The sequence below is a fragment of the Hermetia illucens genome, chromosome 4 (assembly GCF_905115235.1).
Source record: "Hermetia illucens chromosome 4, iHerIll2.2.curated.20191125, whole genome shotgun sequence".
Classification (NCBI taxonomy): domain Eukaryota; kingdom Metazoa; phylum Arthropoda; class Insecta; order Diptera; family Stratiomyidae; genus Hermetia; species Hermetia illucens.
Genome location: NC_051852.1, coordinates 48,532,545 through 48,551,781, shown reverse-complemented (window position 1 = coordinate 48,551,781; position 19,237 = coordinate 48,532,545).

Sequence of the window (19,237 nt, the reverse complement as noted above, 5' to 3'; positions counted from 1 at the left end):
GAAGCCCTACCAGATTGTAATTTGGGGCGCTGGTATTTTCTTGGCTTTCTGGTGGGGATTTCAAAGCGCTAGCATAGCTCACGTCTTACTGAGATATGTTTTTAGAGTCTTCAATCGCAGATGTGTTGGTGGGAATGGCATTTGATTAGGGGCGTTGAATTTGTTTTTTTTTTGGTTGCGGTTTTCACTTAATTTTAGGATAGACTGGGCCACATCTGTTCTCAGCGGTGTGAAGTTCACCAATGACACAAACACTGGGTATATTACAGTCATTTTTGGTGTAACCCAATTCTTAACAATCAGTCAGGTTTTTTACGCGGCTCTCCTACAACGTTTCTTCAAGGAAGCAAACAGCTTCGATAAACTTCGCAAAGCGCATGAAAAATTTGGCTATGACCGTTGGAAAACTATCCAATGAAAAGAGATTTGTTTAAGTTAGATGACCTTAGAAAAGTCAAGCTTATTTAAAAATGATTGGAAAACGACACACAGCCTGAGATCCGTAGAGCACCTGTGGGGCACGTGGATCGCTAAGCTTGCTAAGCCGACTTAAAAGCCATGTTGAGAAAAAACTTGTTTCTTTTTAACATTGAATTTTTAATCCTTAATTATATAAATTACAATTTTGTTTTGTGGTTTCCAGTTGGCGTTAACCAGTCATGTTGATCTTACTGGGTGTGCTCCTTTAGATGCATTTAGGCCCTGTTTCTAGAATTACTTAGCGGCACTACCTTGAGGTCGTCCTTGAACGGTAACGTGACTACTTATCTTCCATCCGCCTTATTAATATTATTAATAGATCTTTTCTTGATTCGTGACTTGACTACCTCTTCAACTATTTCAACTCCCAGCACCAGGCCAATCCCTGCTTTAATGTCATATTTCGGGTTTACTTTCGCTTATGCCTTCATTCGATAGTAAAGTTGTTAGTGCTGTCAACGCATAAGTCTTAATAACCAGCTCAAAGTTGAATGCAAAATTTGGTTTAGCCTAGAGTTCGACGGTTTTCTTAACAGTTGCAGCATGAACATCTCCAATAACTGATACTGGTGCCAGCAAATTTCTCGTCCTCAAGCCTAACTTGTTTGCGCCAGCTAAAGCGATGAATGCCTTGTGGGAACCAGGATCGACCACTCCGAGTACTGAACTCTTGCCACTTGCCCCTTCGCCGTTACTAGAGTGGTCCCTAGCAGTGCAGATGTCCTGCCTGATGTCACCATCGGGAGACAGGCTAGATTCGCGCCTACTGCGTTTTGAGGGTGTAGCATGGAATGGTATTTTTTATTAAATAATAATCATCGTTGGCGCAACAATCAATATTGCATCAGGGCCTTGAAATGTGTTAGAGCACTTCATTCAACACCGTAACGGTACGCTACAGTATACTGTAGGAGGCAATATGGTCAGCATTTCGCTCGCCCGAGATTATTACCCGGATTTGACTCAGGTACTCATTCACAGCTGAGTCGACTGGTATCCGACGTCAAATCACTATACAAATTCCACTGCCACCAGTGAGATTTGAACCGCGACCTTCCGTATGACAGCCTTTTTATTGCACGCCAAATATAGCACTTTGCTCTTGTATTTCCGGGAGTCGCAATGTGGTAGACAATTTCGGCATTCTTTGGACTATCTTAGGAAGTAGTTTCTTTATTCAGTGAGGGGCTTCCTAAATTTGTCGTATGAAAAATGGCATGTTTCTCTTTGGAATATATGCAACCACTTTTCGTTTGTTCCGCAAGGACTTTTTTCTCCGGGGGCTGAGTTGATGAAAGTTGGGTTGGAGGAAAACGCAGCTCTGAAGAGGTAGCTCCTTCCTGTCCTAGATGTATTCTTCAAAACAGCGAAAAGTGTCTTCATCGGACTTCCGCATTTTGATACGAATTATCATTGGGTCGCAATGACAAGTTGTGTACCCCAAGTAGCTAAGCAGTTCAGCAGTCAGCAGTTTTCGTTGATTAAGAAATCACTTTCTTAGCTATTCGTATTGGCTTTGAACTATTAGTGCTCTTCCCACAGCTATCTTGACCCAAATAGCGAAAATCTAACAACACATTCTGTCAGATGTTTCGTACTAATAAGCTTGCCACTATCCATAATCTGCAGATATATCTACAGAAGATTTGGTTATTTGGGTCTAGGTCTTCGTAGGGAAACAAGTCTTTACTTTGATCATTTTCTATTTTTCATTTACAGCAGCGTAGACTAAAGTAATTCATCATGTAAAACGGGTTATTATGGGTTTATTTCACCCAATGTAAAAGTTGAAACTACGGAGCATTTTTTTAAATCTTCAATACGGACAGGCTGGGCTTTGATATTTTGGTGTAAATTTTCTGCCACTATCATCAATAGTAACTCTTTGAACCTCAGCAACCATCCCATAGTTCTTAATCGAATTGAAGAAACCATGTTAAAGGGAGAATCCCGGGTGCAAGGAATCAATTAAAGCTAGTGCGGTGGGAGGCACATCCGACAGTTCTTCTAACCTGCTGATATAAACTTTTCTTCTTTTTAAGACATCGTAAATAGTCTACCTCAATGAGAAGCTCTGACTCCTTAAAGAAATAAAATGTATATCTACAGCGGACTAATTTCCAGACCACCTTAAATTCAATGCAGAATGTCGAAGGGAAGTGAAGTTTCCATGGCTTGCTGACTGACGTTGCATGAACCGGCAAGAAGGAGCAATTACTTTCGCCTGCCTTTATTGCATCCTTTTGAAATGTTGACGGTTTCAAGAGCTGTCTGGAAGTTTCAGGGTTGCGTGCTAGGTTGCGATATTCACGTACTCAAGGACCGGCTAGCCATTTCACATTCTCTCCTGGTGATGGGTGTTATTGCAGTTAAAATTGTCGGAATTGATTAAATTTCTCTGTTAAAGTCGAATCAGTTGTGGAAGTATAAAGTAAGCGTCATAATTTTCACTTGAATAAATTGGCTCCGTTTTTATTGCATAAACTAAGACTTGTTGATAATTTTGTGTTATTGTTCAAATTTAATCCTCATACTTCATTGTCTTCTTTGCAAAATTTGTAATAGTTATTGCTAGTTACCAGGAAAACCACACTTACCATCGACTTTTTGAGAATACTTCTGCAAGGACTTTCATTCACCGGTGAAGGGATAACTTCTTCATCTTTAATTCTTATCCACACATCATTCAAGTCTTTTCTGCTTATCGCCTTCTAATCCACTTGTAATCGTTGTCTATTCACATTATTCTCTTCTGAAAACATATCATCCAGAGTCGCATCATACGCCTTCGTACATTTCCCAGGGATAAACGTCCAAGACCGGAGACTTATTAAGGGGGTCAGTAATAACACCATTGGCATTAGTAACAATTGAGACGTTAAAATAGCAACATCCATCCAATAAAAGCCCAAAAGCAAAGTCTTCGCATAGTCCCCGAGCCCAGTGACCAAAAATACTTACACAGTGTCGTCGCCTTTCGATGTGCCAGAGACCTAACAAATGAAAAGAACTAACCAAGAAAAAGGAGATAGGAAAGGGACTCATATCGACCCGTCGACCGGCGAGATGTTCATAAGGGCAAGCGGACAACGTCCGCTACTTCGCAACAACGTAGACGAAACGAGGAAGACTATTATGAAGATGATAGGGCAAAGTATCAAACTGAGAAAACTAAATACTCATAAATGACCTACATAATATTGTGAGGAATACGAAATAACGGAGCTAAACGAGACAGAAGGGAGGTGCTGGCCAACGGTCTGGGAAGGGTGGAAGCCATCGCCGGAAAAAGAATTGCAAACAAAGTGTGTTTTGAAGAGACGATGAATGGACGAGATTGGGTCGCCTGGAGTAGCAATAACCTACCCCAATGTTGCTCGGCTATTAGAAACTAAAGGGTCCCCAGGGACCTGGTATTTTTTCTCTACTGCTTTTGCAGAACTCCTCCCGGGCCAGATGATGGCTTGATGTGTGACTATAGCCATACGTCTTCTCGCTGTCTGTCGTCAAGTCTCATTCAATTTCCTTATACATATTTCTGCCGTTTGACTCAATTGTTGGCTGAAGCAAATTAACTCACAGGGTGGCAAGCAGGAATGCCTTCGGTACTTGATATTAATTAATAGAAAGACAGAAAGCTCATTTGTTTCAGATGGTTATTTGCAATTGTTTTCTAGTTGAAAGCAGTGCATGTGGATTGTTCCTTTTTGAGAAAACCGATAGGATATCACAAGTTTTCATTTCAGCCCACTGTGACCCACATTGGGCGCCAATATTTAAATCGATTTGGGCCCATCTTCGAATCTCATGCGCTTATACAGATAACAGCCCCTATTCCGAAAAAATCTCCCTGAACTAACACCACCCTGCTATGAAAGAACTCAAGTGACTGCTCAGTGATTCTCAGTCGTCCTTATGACATTCCGGAATCATCGCCAATAGATTACTCGAGCATCTCCGTAAGAACCGCTTGTTATTTGTAATTATTACAGTCCCATTCCCCCTTAATTGTTTTTCTCCTCATCACATTTTTACTACACCGAATATCAGGACTAACGGAAAAACCAGTCAACATGAAGTACGTAAAGAAGAAAAATACTCGGCCATGCTAAGCTCCCCGATTTGGAGCTCCTTGTGGGCATTTTGTTGTGGAGAATTATCAGAGGATGTGATGTTCTTTGAATGGTCAACACAATAGTCGCAGGAGTTAATGATTTGTGTAGGATTTTGTCTAATGGGCCATAACGAGATGAGCGTAGAAGAGTTCTAGGTTTTCTTTTTCGGCTTTTTCCACGCTAGGATATAGCTAATTGGAGGTAAATACCATGTGGGGTCTTTTTTCTTTGGATGATAAATAGTAAGTGGGTGATGTGTTGAAGGGTTCAATGATATTAAGTAAAGTTCACTTCCTGAGCGAAGTGTGGCAAATATGATGCTTGACCATTAATCACATAATGATGAGTTTGAGGATGAATTGATTACATTCGGTTTTGTGAGGTAATTTCGGCCGAAATGAATGCAAAAAGAACATTGATTCCCTATTGTCAAAATGGTATTTGATAGAAAATGGTCGATCATGAGAGATATGCTACTCATTTTATTTCGATTGATTTATGAAATGATTACCCGAGTATCCTTTCAAGATCGTTGAACAAAACCGCATCGAAATACCTGGCAATTGCGGCTTTAACAAATATCTAGAAATTCAAGTTCCAAATTGATAAATTCAACTCCTCCGAAGTAATAAAGAGACTCGAGTTGTATCAATGCGCCTTTTGTTTTAGCACCCTTTAGCTTCTCCGATGCACTCCTTTCAATTTCCTAATTCCCATCTTGCGCCACACATTATTCGGATTCGTTTATGTATTTTTGTTAATCAATGTGATGCTACCCGCTGTGGTTGTAGAATATTAGCACCAAAAATCTGATGCCTGATGCGCCCATAGGCGGGACACTCACATAGAAAATGTTCAGTGAATTTCACTTCCTCATTATAGGATAGGCCAGTACTATCTTGGAAAATTGCTATTTTGAACATAGCTTTTTCCAGTTTTTGATAGCAGCACTAACCAATGTTACTTACAATTGCTGGTTCCAGTCCGGGTGTGGGGATTATTTTGCCAGTATCCGAGATTTCGTTTTCCTCTAGAGCACAATGGCCGGGTACCCAGAGTAGTTCCACCAAATTGAATCTAGAAACAGACATCAATCGATTTCTACATTCCTGAACAATTGTTAAAGTGATCAATGGACTACTTAACGCCCTCAATACAGCTTGACTGTCGCTACAGATTGCGATGCCCCTGCCCTTCAACCACTCGTCAATCATTCAGGTTGCCGCATACACTTTAGCCTGAAAAACCGTTGTGTATTGTCCCAAAGGAAAACCCCACTTCTCATTTTCATTCGAGAGGTACACTCCTGCCCCAGAACCCTGTTCTGTTTTTGAGCCATCGGTGTAGAAGACGTCAGTGTATTCTGACCCATTTTTCTGGTTCATCCAAGTTATGTCTTTTTAAGGTTTTGTTTAAACACAAAACCTTATTAAAATCGATTTACTGTCTGTCTGTCTGTCTTTTTTTTTTTTGAGGAGGTGGAAATCTTCAAAAAGACACTGGCCTGGACACGCCAGCGTGTGGGATTCTTACCCACTAAAACTACCCCCCACTCCCCAAACCCCGTTGAACCACCGTACGGTATTACAGCACGAGGCGGAGTCAGCTCATTTTAGCTTGGTTCCCTTCCGTCTCTACGCGGCGTACGTAACCGCGCTTTTCTGCTGTCCTCTGCCTTTCGCAGTTTGCTCTGGATAGATACGACTATGGAGTTGATCGCATCCCAGTCTTCCTGACATGATAGCATTCTTCGCACCAGATTCCCTGGTATGAGCACCTCTCCTAGAGTCTCTAGGTTCTTCCTTTCCTCCACAAACCTTGAACAGTGGAAGAATACATGCTCTGGGTCCTCTGGGACTCCATCGCAATTTGAAGAGTCGCGTGAGGTATCCAGTTTAAACCTGAACAGGTACTGGCGATATCATCCATGCCCCGTGAGAAACTGAGTAAGATTATAATTAATCTCACCGTGCCGTCTCTCCAACCACTCCTTGCTGACAGGGATGAGCCTGTGTGTCCACCGACCCCTTCCTTGCCATCTATTTAGCGATCTCTCCCTTTCGGCGTTCTTCGTCTGCGATAAAGGAGAGATAGACTTCGCATTATATATATCCGTCATCTCATCTGCCAAGATGTCAATGGGCATCATTCCAGAACTGACGAATGCTGCATCATCTGAGACAGTCCTGAATACCTAGCACACCCTTAGGGCTGTTCTTCTGTAGACTGAACTCAGTTTGTTAGCGTTAAATGTAACCTGCAATGACTTTCCCCAAACTGGAGCTGCATAGAGCAGGATCGAACTCACTACCCTAGCTATAAGCAACCTGGAAGCATGCCACGACATGCTTCTGTCTGCCTGTCTGTCACACGCATTTCTCTCGGAGACGGTTATAGCGATTGACACCAAATTTAGTACAAAGGTGGGAACTGTGAACGCTTATACATACAGTGAGTTACATCCTTTTACGTTGAATTTAAGGGGGGGGGGGTCCCCATACATGCAAAAGGAGGGTGTAAAATTTCTTTTCATCAAATATTGTCATGCGGGGTATCAAATTACATAGGTACTTTTCGAAGCCGGTTTTAGTTTTGACATTTGTTTGAAAGGTGAGGAGTGCAGGGGGTTGGAAGTGATCATTTCATTAAGGGGACCATTCTCAGAAACTACCAAACCGAAAAATCTGAAAAAAATCAGGAGGCTGCCACTATATGGTTCCTGGGTTCCGAACTACCTTCCATACCGATATCTGTTCAAATAAAGTTAATAATAGTATATAACTATAATTTTTTGTAATTGGCTGGAAAACCCCCTTAAATTCAACCTAGCACCACGAAATTTTGCAGTGATGTAGGCTATAATGTAGAGCATGATCTTACCAAGTTTGGTGCACTATTACTAACAAAATTATAATACGTCAAAGTTGTTGCTCCTGGAAATTGAAGACTATGAATGTCAATATCACCCGAAAGTGGATACTCTCACATAATATATGCGTATATTACTTGCTACGTCTAATCGAATTAATCCATGAGCTGCTCTCATTGCAGGGCTGTGAATAATCAAATTCAAGGGCTGCAAATTAAGCAATGCATTTATAACTACGCCAGATATCATGGTCATAGCACCGGTAATACCCAGGCACACACAAAGAAGCTTCTTGTCTAGAATAACTCCAAGCTATTTCACTTCTTCGGAGAGTTGAAGCGTTGTACCCCTCATCTCTGGAAGACAAAGACCATTCAGTTTCCCCCCTTTTGCCTTCCACCAGTACTATTTGGGTTAGGCTCTTCTGCAATTTAACCCGGTTTGGAGAAGGTTGGATGGTGTATTGGCAGATTTTGCAGTTCACATAGTATTGAGTGGATCAGCATACTCCATAGAAGTAGCAATAGCATATCTCCTTGAGGGTAGCCTCTCGTCGCTTCCGTTGTTAGGTAACGATCAACACCGACTTCAGCGCGTAGCAATCTCTGCATTACCATAGCGTAGATCCAGTTAATTAAAGTTTCATTAACACCATGCTCTCTGGCGTCATCACAAAGCTTTTTGGAATGGCATACAGTCAAACGCCCTTTCAATGTCCACGAACACCCCCATCGCGTACTCACTTTTCAGAGTTGCGTCCTCTGTCTTTGAAACCAAAGTATGAAGAACAGACTCACACGATTTTCCATGTTGGTAAGCATGTTGGTTTTCGTTTAGTCAATGCGACCTAAGTGCCTGCTCGCGAATGTGATGCTTAACCAGACATTTAGCGAAAATGATGTTAAACTGATTTGTCTGAAGTTCTTTGGATTTGAATAGTCATCTTTTCCAGGCTTAGCTATGAAGACCACCTCAACTTTCTGCCCAGAGCAAGATATTCATCAAAAATATTTCTTAGAAATCTCTCTCTACCCTCGTTTTGCATCGCTGAGTAGACCATCCATGCCATCCATGCCAGGTGCTTTGAAGTGTTCAAATCATATAGCATATAGCAACTCCTTCTTTTCATTGGTAACAAAAGCTCTCGTAGTGTCTCAATTCCCCTTGCAACACCTTCGTGTTTAAAGGTTTCCAGAAACCGTCGATTCTCTTCCTCCCACTTCTGAGAAATGTTCTTCCGGGTTGTGTACTTCCAAGAGAGTCTGTATAAATTCAACTCTGGAATTCGTGAAAGAACCATCCGATTTTCTAAGAGAGTCCAACTTGGCCGATTTATCCTTATTTAGGACGCTTTCACCTTCCACTTCCTCATAGTATGCTCTAAAGGAGTCTCATTTCGAACGTTTTACGAGTCTCCCATATTGACACTGTGAGTTCCGAAACTCAACCAGTCTTCATCCTTATTGCATTTGCAAACGCGATTTAGAAGTTGTCTGGTTGATTTCCTGAGTCTTTGCAGTTTTTGGTTCTACCATCCTTTGTCCTCTTCAGAGTTTTCAATTGATCTTCTACCGCCGAAAGGGCTATTTCACCAAGGAGTTCACTGAACTTTGTCCAGTCCGTTTTCCCCAGATTCCGTCTTTGTATTACAAATGTGTGTGAGACTTCATTTGGCACTAGCCAGTCTCTAATCAACTCTAACAATTTTAGATGCAGATTATTAGGTCAATTACTTCACTTCCTCTTGGCTCTAGGAATGTATGACCGCACCCTAAGGTCGCGGTCATCAGATCAGCTAAAGTGACAAAATCAAACAGTTTATCTCCTCTAGAATTGCATTTGTTGCTGCTCCAACAAATATGCTGAATGTTTGCATCACAAGTTATTAAAAGTTCATACCCTACAAGATCCCTTAGTTCTTGCATGGGCGATGGGTCCAAAAGTCATAGGGTAAGTAAGCAGAAGTAACTATCACGTTTCTCCCCTTGCCGTTAAACTAGTGTTGTAAGTTGACCGCAACTAGCTTCTGAGAAAAGAGTTGTCTCAGCATGGTTGCATCTAACAATTTTGACATCAGAACGCAGGCCCCCGGTCTCGAGGATCTCTTAACGACAAAGATACTAGTTCCTTTCAGCGATCCAATACCACATAATTTGTTAAATCGAACCCATGGCTCTTCAATCAGCAATATATATATAAGTGTAGTCTAATATGAAAACCGCCGCTCACTGAAAAGTCTGCTGCGTCCAGCGTGGGTTGCACCGAGGTTACCAGCTTATCCTTGTCTTTCACCGAAAGTTCTGCTTTCTGGCATCCGATATCCGATGAATATCTCCCCTCTTGGTGGTGTAGCAACGCAGTGCTTTCGCAGTGCTTTCTGTTGTCCTTGGCTGGAGCCTTCCCAAGTTCACGGTGTCCGGGTCGTACGGATCTGTCTCCAGACACTGGAATTAGACCAGTTGCGTTCAACATCACCAGCTTCCCATTCTTCCGCTTTTCCTGGTAGAGGCGAAGGAGAAAGTTCTGACAGGAAATCCTGTGGTCTCTCCTCCTTTGTGACTGAAGTTTTCTTTTGCGGAACCTTCCTCTCCCGTTTTCTGGAAGAGTCAGGCAACAGTGCCACCGAAACGCCGGCTGTACTTGACTACAGCTCCAGTTCTATTGATTAAGGGAATTGCGGTACTATCCTTTCTGGCTGACCGTGCGATAGACCCCGGGTGCAAATTTTCCACTGAAGTGGAGAGCCTGTCTTCCACAGATGGGGGAACATGAATCCGATGAGGCCTCTAAAATCCGTGCTCGACCACGACCTGATTTCTCAAAATCGCGGGTGGATTCCAAGTCTGCGACTTCTTACTATCTTCATGTGTTTTTAGAAACCCTTAGTGTAGTAGTAGACTACTACAGGCAAATTAATCTAAAGTTAGTATAAGTTAAAATCTGTGGGGAAAGGGAATATCTGTTCCTGTTAAATTAATTAGATTAGAACCGTTGGAAAAGAGTGCAGTCAACTGTACGACTATGCTCGCAACTGGATGTTGTTATGTGATTTTCTGTGGCTGCTTCAAATTATCTCACAGGACACAAATGAGAGGAGACCCTCAGCAGCAGCTCAGAACGAACGGAACGGATCTTGATTGCATGGATAGCAAGTTCTTGGACTGTGTAACGCAATAGGAAAACCCAGATTAAATTTTCACTAACACTCCAATTGTTATTCGAATACTCTCGTTTGGAGCCGCCATAGACAGGTTGTAATTCTGACTTGAGAAGGCATGGCAAACCGCTTTATTTATGCTTGAAATGGTCTTAGTTTCTTTTTTGCGGAGAGATAAAAGTTCGTTTTTCGGGCCAGACTTTTTTTTGTTTTGTTTTTCTAATACATGGGAGTGTCAATATTTCAAAGACGTTGTCCTTTGTAAAAGTGCGGAAAGTGAGAGAAATGAGCACGTTTATGTAAGACAAAAAAGAACACAATAAAACGTGAGTGTTCAAAGGGCCGCCTTACATTCTCGAGCCTGGCTTACATAGATGCAGATGGAACATTTCGGTGAAGTATCAATATTTGCGGGATGGTCTCCATGGTCAATTTCGCCAATTTTCTTTTTAGATTTTGGAATAGCTCCCCTCGCCCCTCTTAGCCGTGTGTGTTCACTTAGGAAGTCATCTCGCCATCACCAAATCGCACTTTTATCATTACAGCGAAATTTACATCCTAACGATCAAACCCTGAGTGAAGGGCCAACCCTGAGCTCATCAAGGCATGAAACCTGGGAACCTATCGAAACGAAAACGATCTTTAATAGACCAGCGTAAGCAGGCTCTTGTTGTACCCCAGCCACTCTACGAAACAGCGGCACCTGCTCAAGTTAAATGATGAAACCCACCGGTAAGTCCTCCCGCCGAGCAGAAATTGCCCCTGAAAAAACTCTAGGCAAACCAAAACTATAGACATATCACAACCAAAACTAAAGGAAAAGCATTTTCCAAGGTTATTTAAGGGTAAACTTTCTTACGATCTTAACTTGTTAAACAGAATGGCAGGAAAAAGCTTCGAGTTCATCTGCATCCAAAGTTTTTGAACGTAATAGATAGATCTTGTGTGATGATGTGTCAGCATAATAAGCAACAACTCAGGAAGAAATACTCCTACCTACGAGGACTGCCACAGCTAACCTTTATCGAGAACCGTAATCAGTCAATCAGACATTGCTGTTTTTCACTCAACAACGAGGGGGGGGTTTCTGAGCCATTGTTAAACAAGTGCTTTCTGCGACTTCCAGAGTAAAAGCTGGACGATGCTAGAGCTCAGTAAGAACTTTCTGTCCAGAATAATCTCAAAATTCCATCACAACATCTATGCCGCTAAACAGGAGAAAACAGAGATAGCGGACAGATCGCGACTTTCACCAACTATCGGAGTTATCGAAGAAGACGAAAAGAAGGTTGCGAAACAAAAGGGCTAAGGGTAAGTGTTAGTTCTGAAGACCGGTGAAGGAGTGAACAACTAATTGTTCCATCATCAAAAGCGTAAATGAAGTGTAACATAACACAGTTAAATTTGTAACATTGTAAAGCAACCATGGTACTTAAAAGTCATAAGAGCAATTACTTTTTTTTATATATTTTGGTTTAAAGCTACGGGATATTGATAGAGAAAATAAGGACTTCAGTATGTTTAGGAAAGCGCTAGCCCTCATTCATGTGTGGTGACTTGAAGGATCATCCAAGCAATTCTGGTTAACAATTTACCTATGTAATGACGACGAAAGAAAATCATCCATGGAAGGTTAGGAGAGATAATGAGATTCTTTTCCACTACTCAGAGGTAGAGATTCGTCTTATCTAATACGTCAAACGTAAAAGTATGGAGAAAGTAGCAAATTACGATATTAATGTGTGACCGTATTTGTTGGCTAGATAAAATCAGCAAATTAAGAGTGTAAGCGGCAAATTCTCAGCTTAGGCAACAAATCCATGTTCATCGGTGTGACTAGGCAAGAAGTCATCCATCTCACTATGGTATTCCCCCCATGGCGACTCTATTTCGAAAGTACTGAGCATCGAAGCTGTGGAGTTTGTAACGAGTAGAACCCAGACCTTATAAAAGCAAAGTAAGACCAGTTAATCGTAAAAGGAGAAATGGTGAACTTGTGAAGACACTGGAAATTTTAAAAATTCAGAAATTATTATTGATAGATCAAAACGGTAAACTTAAGGAGCAAATAGTGCGGATGCGGGTCGGCCATCTCCAAAGCTACCCTGGAGGAATTGGTTTCAGGCGGGAAATCTGTCCCAATCGAAGACCTAGAAACCATCATGTTAACGATGTGAGAAGTGGTAACAACGGCGTTGGTGGAAATGGTGCAGGCGAAGTTGCTAACCAGTTGGATTGCGGCAGTGACGTTGTTTCCTTGGCATCTCTCAGCGTTTTATAATGGTAAAAGCATGATGAAAAAGTAAGGATTAGATGAGCCCGGTCTTTCCAAAGCGGATATTTGGCAAGTGACAACAGTTTTTTCAGAAATCTTACCAGCTTTAGAGGAAATAAACGGTCTCAGGGGCAGCTCCGAGCACTTAGGCTATTATTAGGCCCATTGTACTATCCCCGTAAATTGCCTATTCAATGGCTTCCCGCCTACGGCGTTCGCAGGCTTTAGCGAATCTGAGAACATTCTCCAGAAGCAAAGAGTGTGCAGATTTTTCATTGGAATAAACCTTGCCAAGGTGTCTTCGTCTGAGATCTGGCTGCACATAGCCGAAACCACCATTCGAATTTTTTATATATCGTAGTTTAAGGAGCAGTGTCCCGTTAAAAACCCTACTAGGGTTTTCATGTCCCGCATCTTAAGAGACAACAAAAATGCCGCTCTAGTCACCCTAAACTCTTTCATAAGGATTTTCGCCTACCAGCAAGAGTCCAAATTCTCCACTCGACTGCGCGAATCCTTGCAATTTCACCCTTCAGAGTAGACTTGCCAGTAGATGATCGGATTCCAAAAGCTGGTTCTGGTCCCACCATTGTGGATCCAGACCGGCGATGAGCCAGTGGGTCACCCCCCTCATTACCAGCGATGTTAGAGTGCCCCGGCACCCGCATCAAGAATCTTCGACCAAGTTTCAGCAGGACCTGATGACAACTCTGCACCAACTGGCTTGCTATGTCATTGCTGTTTAGTGCTGATAATGCCGCCCTACTGTCGAAACAGATTCGAATGGTGCGATCCCTCCACTTTTGCCATTCTGTGGCTGCCAATTCGTTCGTTATTTTTCCGAGCGGTCGGGCCAATTCTAGAATCGGATACCCCGAGAACACCCCTGCGCCCGATCCGCCTTCCACGACTGAACCGTCTGTGAAGATTTATTCGTCGATCATTATTCTCTTTCGGTGATTACGACGGTGTGTGTCCTTTCAAAGAAGAATCTGGAAACCATATGACCGGTGGATGTTTGTTAAGGAATTTCCAGATAGAGGCATGATCGTGTGATTGGCCACCTTTTCACGGTCCAATCGTATCGAGTCTATATGCGTCATTGGCTGCTTTCCGTTGCACCTCCAGTAAGTGGGGAGTAGATCTAGGATAGCTTCAAGTGCCCCAATTGGCGCAGTACTCATTGTTCCAGTAATACTTAGGCAACCAAATCTCTGAATCTGCGCAAAGTTCAGACTCAGCCATCGGACGATACATGCATATATCAAAACGGGTTTTATTATAGATGTATACATCCAGTGGATCCATTTTGGTGAAAGTACCCAGGTCTTACTTTGTGCCAGCTCGATTTCCGCCCCTGCTAAAGTGGGTAGCGTATAGCTGCCCCACTTGACGTTCCTAGTGAATATAACTAGTCTAGCCTTCCTAGCGTGTGGATTTCATGCAGAGTTGCATTCAAACGGTCACATACTGTGTCCGCAGACTTGCCGGTAATTATTATGCCATCCGCACATGCTTGCGCGATGATTTTTTGTCCTCCAGGGGCCACAGCAGTGTATCCATTACCAAGAGCCATAGCAGTGGAGAGAGAACCCCTCCTTGTGAGCAGCCCCTAAGAAATCCTGCTTCAATAGACTTCTGGCCGACCGATATGTGGATTTTTCTTAACACTAGCATGTGAACGATCCAACTGATTAGCAGCGATTCGATTCCATGCTGTCCTGTCGCATCACAAATTGCCGCTAGTGAGGGATAATTAAAGCCACCTTCGGTGTCCATGAGTTCGCCTAAGGCGTATCCTTTTTCGGACATTACCTTTTCCATTTTTGTCGTAAGTTCAGGGCTGATAATCCCTCAAAGCAGGCAAATCATGCTATTGACGGCGCACATAAATCTGCAGTAGTACAGTGCGCCTCATCAACGTCAAATTAAAGAGGGAATCTACAATAGAAGACCTGCTTTCACATATTTTTGAGATGAATTGAGAATTACTTGGACTTCAATCAAATCTGGACATTATATTAGCTATATTTCGAACAATTTCCAATTTTTTTTTCTTTTAAATTTGAACCTAGAATAATTAATCGGAGGGATTATTTCAACGAAGGCCATAAATAGAGTTCTCCAACTGCTGATACGCGCCTAGCGACTTCGATTTTTATCTAAAACCGAAAAACTTCTAATTATACATTAATAACTTTTTTTCTAAGAATATGAACCTCAATGCGGGTGAAAATAATGAAAATTAAATTTTTTTTGATTTGCATCACTTTAAAAAAAATATATATACAGTCACTCAAAGTAAAAATGATCCACCCATTGAAAATGACTTTAGTCGAGTTAGATTAAAGTATAGTTAATACAAATGAATTTATTTCAACGTAATAATAATTCTTGATATGTTAGTAATAAATACTCAAGATATATTTGAAATTAGTGTATTTTCTTAGCAGTTACTTGTTAATATTTGTCATTGGTCCGAATATGGGGTCAAAGTAAAAATGATCCAGGTAACTTATTCCAATGAACTTGGTACTAAACTTTTGTGATGTACTGTTAAAATGCGTAGCTGTGCAACTGTGCAGTTGACTATAGATAGCCCTTCGCTGAGTGCAGTCATCAGTTACATTTCTATTTCGGCAAGTTTTTCTAGTGAAATGGGTCGACACACGACGTACGAAGAGCGGGAGGTAGTGATCCATCATTTTATGCTTGGAAAAAGTAAAAGAGCGATAGCGAATATTGTTAATAAAAGTCCTTCAACTGTACAACATATAATTGAGCGATTTAGAGAAAATCGCATCGGTAATAAAGTTCGTATAAGTCCTAAAAAGGCTTTTTCCGAGCGTGACGAACGATGGATTTTAAATTTGGTTCGAGACAATCCTAAAATAAGTGCACCAAAAATACGTGTAGAAGTTGAAAAGCATTTAGGTATCAAGGTCTGCGACGAAACAATCCGAATCGTTTTGAGAAATCATAAATAATAACGAATAAAGCCGTTAATTAGTCCAAAAAATAAGCAACGCCGGCTAGAATTTGCAAATCGTTACCATTCACACGGTCCAGAATTCTGGAACAACGTTATCTTTGCAGATGAGAGCAAATTTAATGGTTTTGAATCCGACGGAAAAGTTCGAGTATGGAGAAAGAAGAATGAAGAGTTAAATTTGAAAAATTTACAAGCGAGCGTAAAACATGGGGGCGGTTCAGTAATGGTTTGGGGTTGCATGGCAGCCAATGGGGTCGGGAATATTTATGTCATAGACGGCAATATGGACAAATTTATGTACCTTCAAATTCTAAAGGACAATTTACATGCCAGTGCCAGAAATTTGGGTCTTGAAGGGAATTTCCAGTTTTACCAAGATAACGACCCCAAACACAAATCGTTTCTCATTCGCGAATGGATGCTCTACAATTGTCCTAAGGTTATCGAAACTCCACCACAATCACCAGATCTGAATGTTATCGAGCATTTGTAGGACTATCTAGACGATCGAATCAGGCAACATAGAATATCTAGCCGAAATCACTTAAAGCAGGTTATTTTGAAGGAATGGGCAAAAATTCCATCAGAATTCACAAAAAAACTTGTTGAGTCAATGCCAAGAAGACTGTCAGCTGTTAGGGTGGCTAATTAGTTAAAAAAAATTTTGAATTTACTTTGTTTTTGCCTTTTTTATTTTAATGGATCATTTTCACTTTGACTAGGAATTATGCATTTTTATGTTTATGTTATTATATTTATAAATGAAATAAATTTTTTATTTTTTACAAACTTAAAAGTAAACGAGTTCATCTTAAGCAACATTTTTTTATTTATAGTAGTTCATGATTTACTTATTTTCAATCAGTACAACATATTTTAACTGCTTTATACCGGGTGGATCATTTTGACTTTGAGTCACTGTATATATAAAAAACACTCTTAAATCATTTAAATTCATCCCAAATGTTTATTCATATTCTTGGTAGTTTTTTAAAGAATGATACCTTCAAATTTCATTGTGATCGGTTCATTATTTTTTGAGTTTGAGTTTCCAAAATTTGAATAACGCCATTTTGAGAAAAACGCGTTTAAAAAAATTGTTTGAAAATTCGCCTTTCGAATAAGAATATATTTATCACTTGCAATAATAAACAAAATAAAGTTGCAATCCAATACACCCGCACGCTAAGTATTTATAAATCCGCTATTTACGTACATAAGCACTTTAAGCGACTACATCCTGGGTGCTCGAGCATTAGCCTACATCGATAATCGCTCGGTTTTGCGCCCATAAAATAAAAAGGAGCACGAATTTTCTTTTGAAGTTTTCCTAGGATATCCGGGGATAACTAAGTTAACGATCTGTGTAACAAAAGAAAAGTCGATTCTGAAAACCACCCAATGTGATTTCACCCCTTGATACAGAACCCCTCGATTAAACATCAGAGAAGACGTACGAGCATGGATTTTATACCAAAAGCGGAAATCTGCGAAGGACCTTCGCCTTATAAGCCTCACCTTCTACGTGTTGAAGACCGCACAGTGCGTCCTGGACATCCACCTAAAGGTAATGATGGAGAGGTTGCCCTACTCCAAGCAAGCCTTCCTCAAAGGCAAGGATCATCAATTGCATCCATACTAAGAGCCAAGACAATCCAATATGATCTGGGAGGAAGCCACTTGCCCAAGGCTATGATTGGAACTTCAAAGTGATACCACCTCTTCGATACTTTCGTTGGTAGTGTAGGATGAAATTTAATGGATATTGGGCAGGAGCGCGATGAAGGTAGTGGTGGTCGGTGATGTTTCCTTCCAGTATGAGTGGAGCACGGCCTGTGGGCTGCATAGCCAAAACAAAGACAACTTAATTACACCTCCTATGATAAAATGATCAAAAATTATTACTTTCCTCTGATATTAAATATCTGCCCGCGAGTGCCTACAATGTACTTCGACAACTTCCCGTGCCGTGCTGTCTGATTCTCAGAGTCCGGATATTGGACAGCGAAACTATATGGTGGTAACAACCTCCTGGATGAAAGAAGACGGGAACTCTAGACGTGCCCATCGGGTTAAAACACACGCAAGCCACGCTTCAAATGTTGCTATGAGCTTTCCAACTCGAGCAGAATGGAAGACCAGATATATAGCCAAATCGTACAGTTTTGCCGGTTTTACCAGTGCATTCCAAGCAGAAGTGCGATCGGTACTGGAGGGTTCTCGATGACTGAGTATAATTCGAACCATAAGCGTTTCCCGGGTGGGGAAATGTAAAGACGCACTGTACAGTCTGGCGGACATTTCTCTGGGTTTGTGATCATTGCGGCGGATGAACGGACTGACGGATTAGCCACCCCGGACTGGACTCTTGACAATTCCTCGGTGGGCACTGAAGGCTGTGAAAGGTGGAATCCATTTGCACTACTTGACAGCCGCTGACTTTAGATGACGAAGGGTCACCAACTGCACTATACCAAGGATGCTCCAGCCCTCCTACAACAAATCATGATTGTAATAACCTATAGAGGACCATGTCACATGATCTCGCACGTGCAACAATTCGCGTGACTGAAATCGCGGAGAGGAGGAGCAAACACTCAGACACATAGATGGAACAAACAACGCGCAGGGCAGAGCCGTGTGACAGCTTCTGATAAGATCGCCTCTGCCTTGCGATCGAAACCAATCAGCCATTTTTACTCTCGCAGCTGCATATGTATTTTTATGTTTTGCAGTTAACCAACATATGTACATATATTTCCCTATCTGTCTGTCTCCTCATTTATTCCATTTATTGCCACAAATGACTAAACCCAGAAATCTTCATATATTCTCCGCCATAAATCTACACAATTTCTTCCCTCATTATATCAAGCTAAATCTGTTCACAATTCGCAGCATAATGTACCCACTCCAAGTCGCAACTCTCATCCAGAGTGTGATGAATTTCGCGAAAAGCACACCCCCATAAGAGGTGTGAATCGCACCCCAAGACATAGTGTCGAACGAATTCGGATCGGTGTGGCGTACACCAACCAAAAGTACATAGAGCCATTCAAAACCAGCTCAATTGCTCATTAACAACAATTTGATTTGCCTTGGAGGGTCGTAAACGTCTATAGGTAAGTGGAAAATGGGGGTTGCGATTTTCACGCGCTCCATTTATTGCTTTCGCGAATATCGATAAGTCTGGGAACTAAACCAGCGGAAGTTCATGGGATAGCACTAAGTGACTACAACTGGCTGGCAGTCAGGCGGTTAAATGGGTGTTTAGGATATAAATGAGGTGTCTCACGAGTAATGATGTCTATTATTCGCGGTACTAGATGTCAAGAGGGTGGAGAATGTA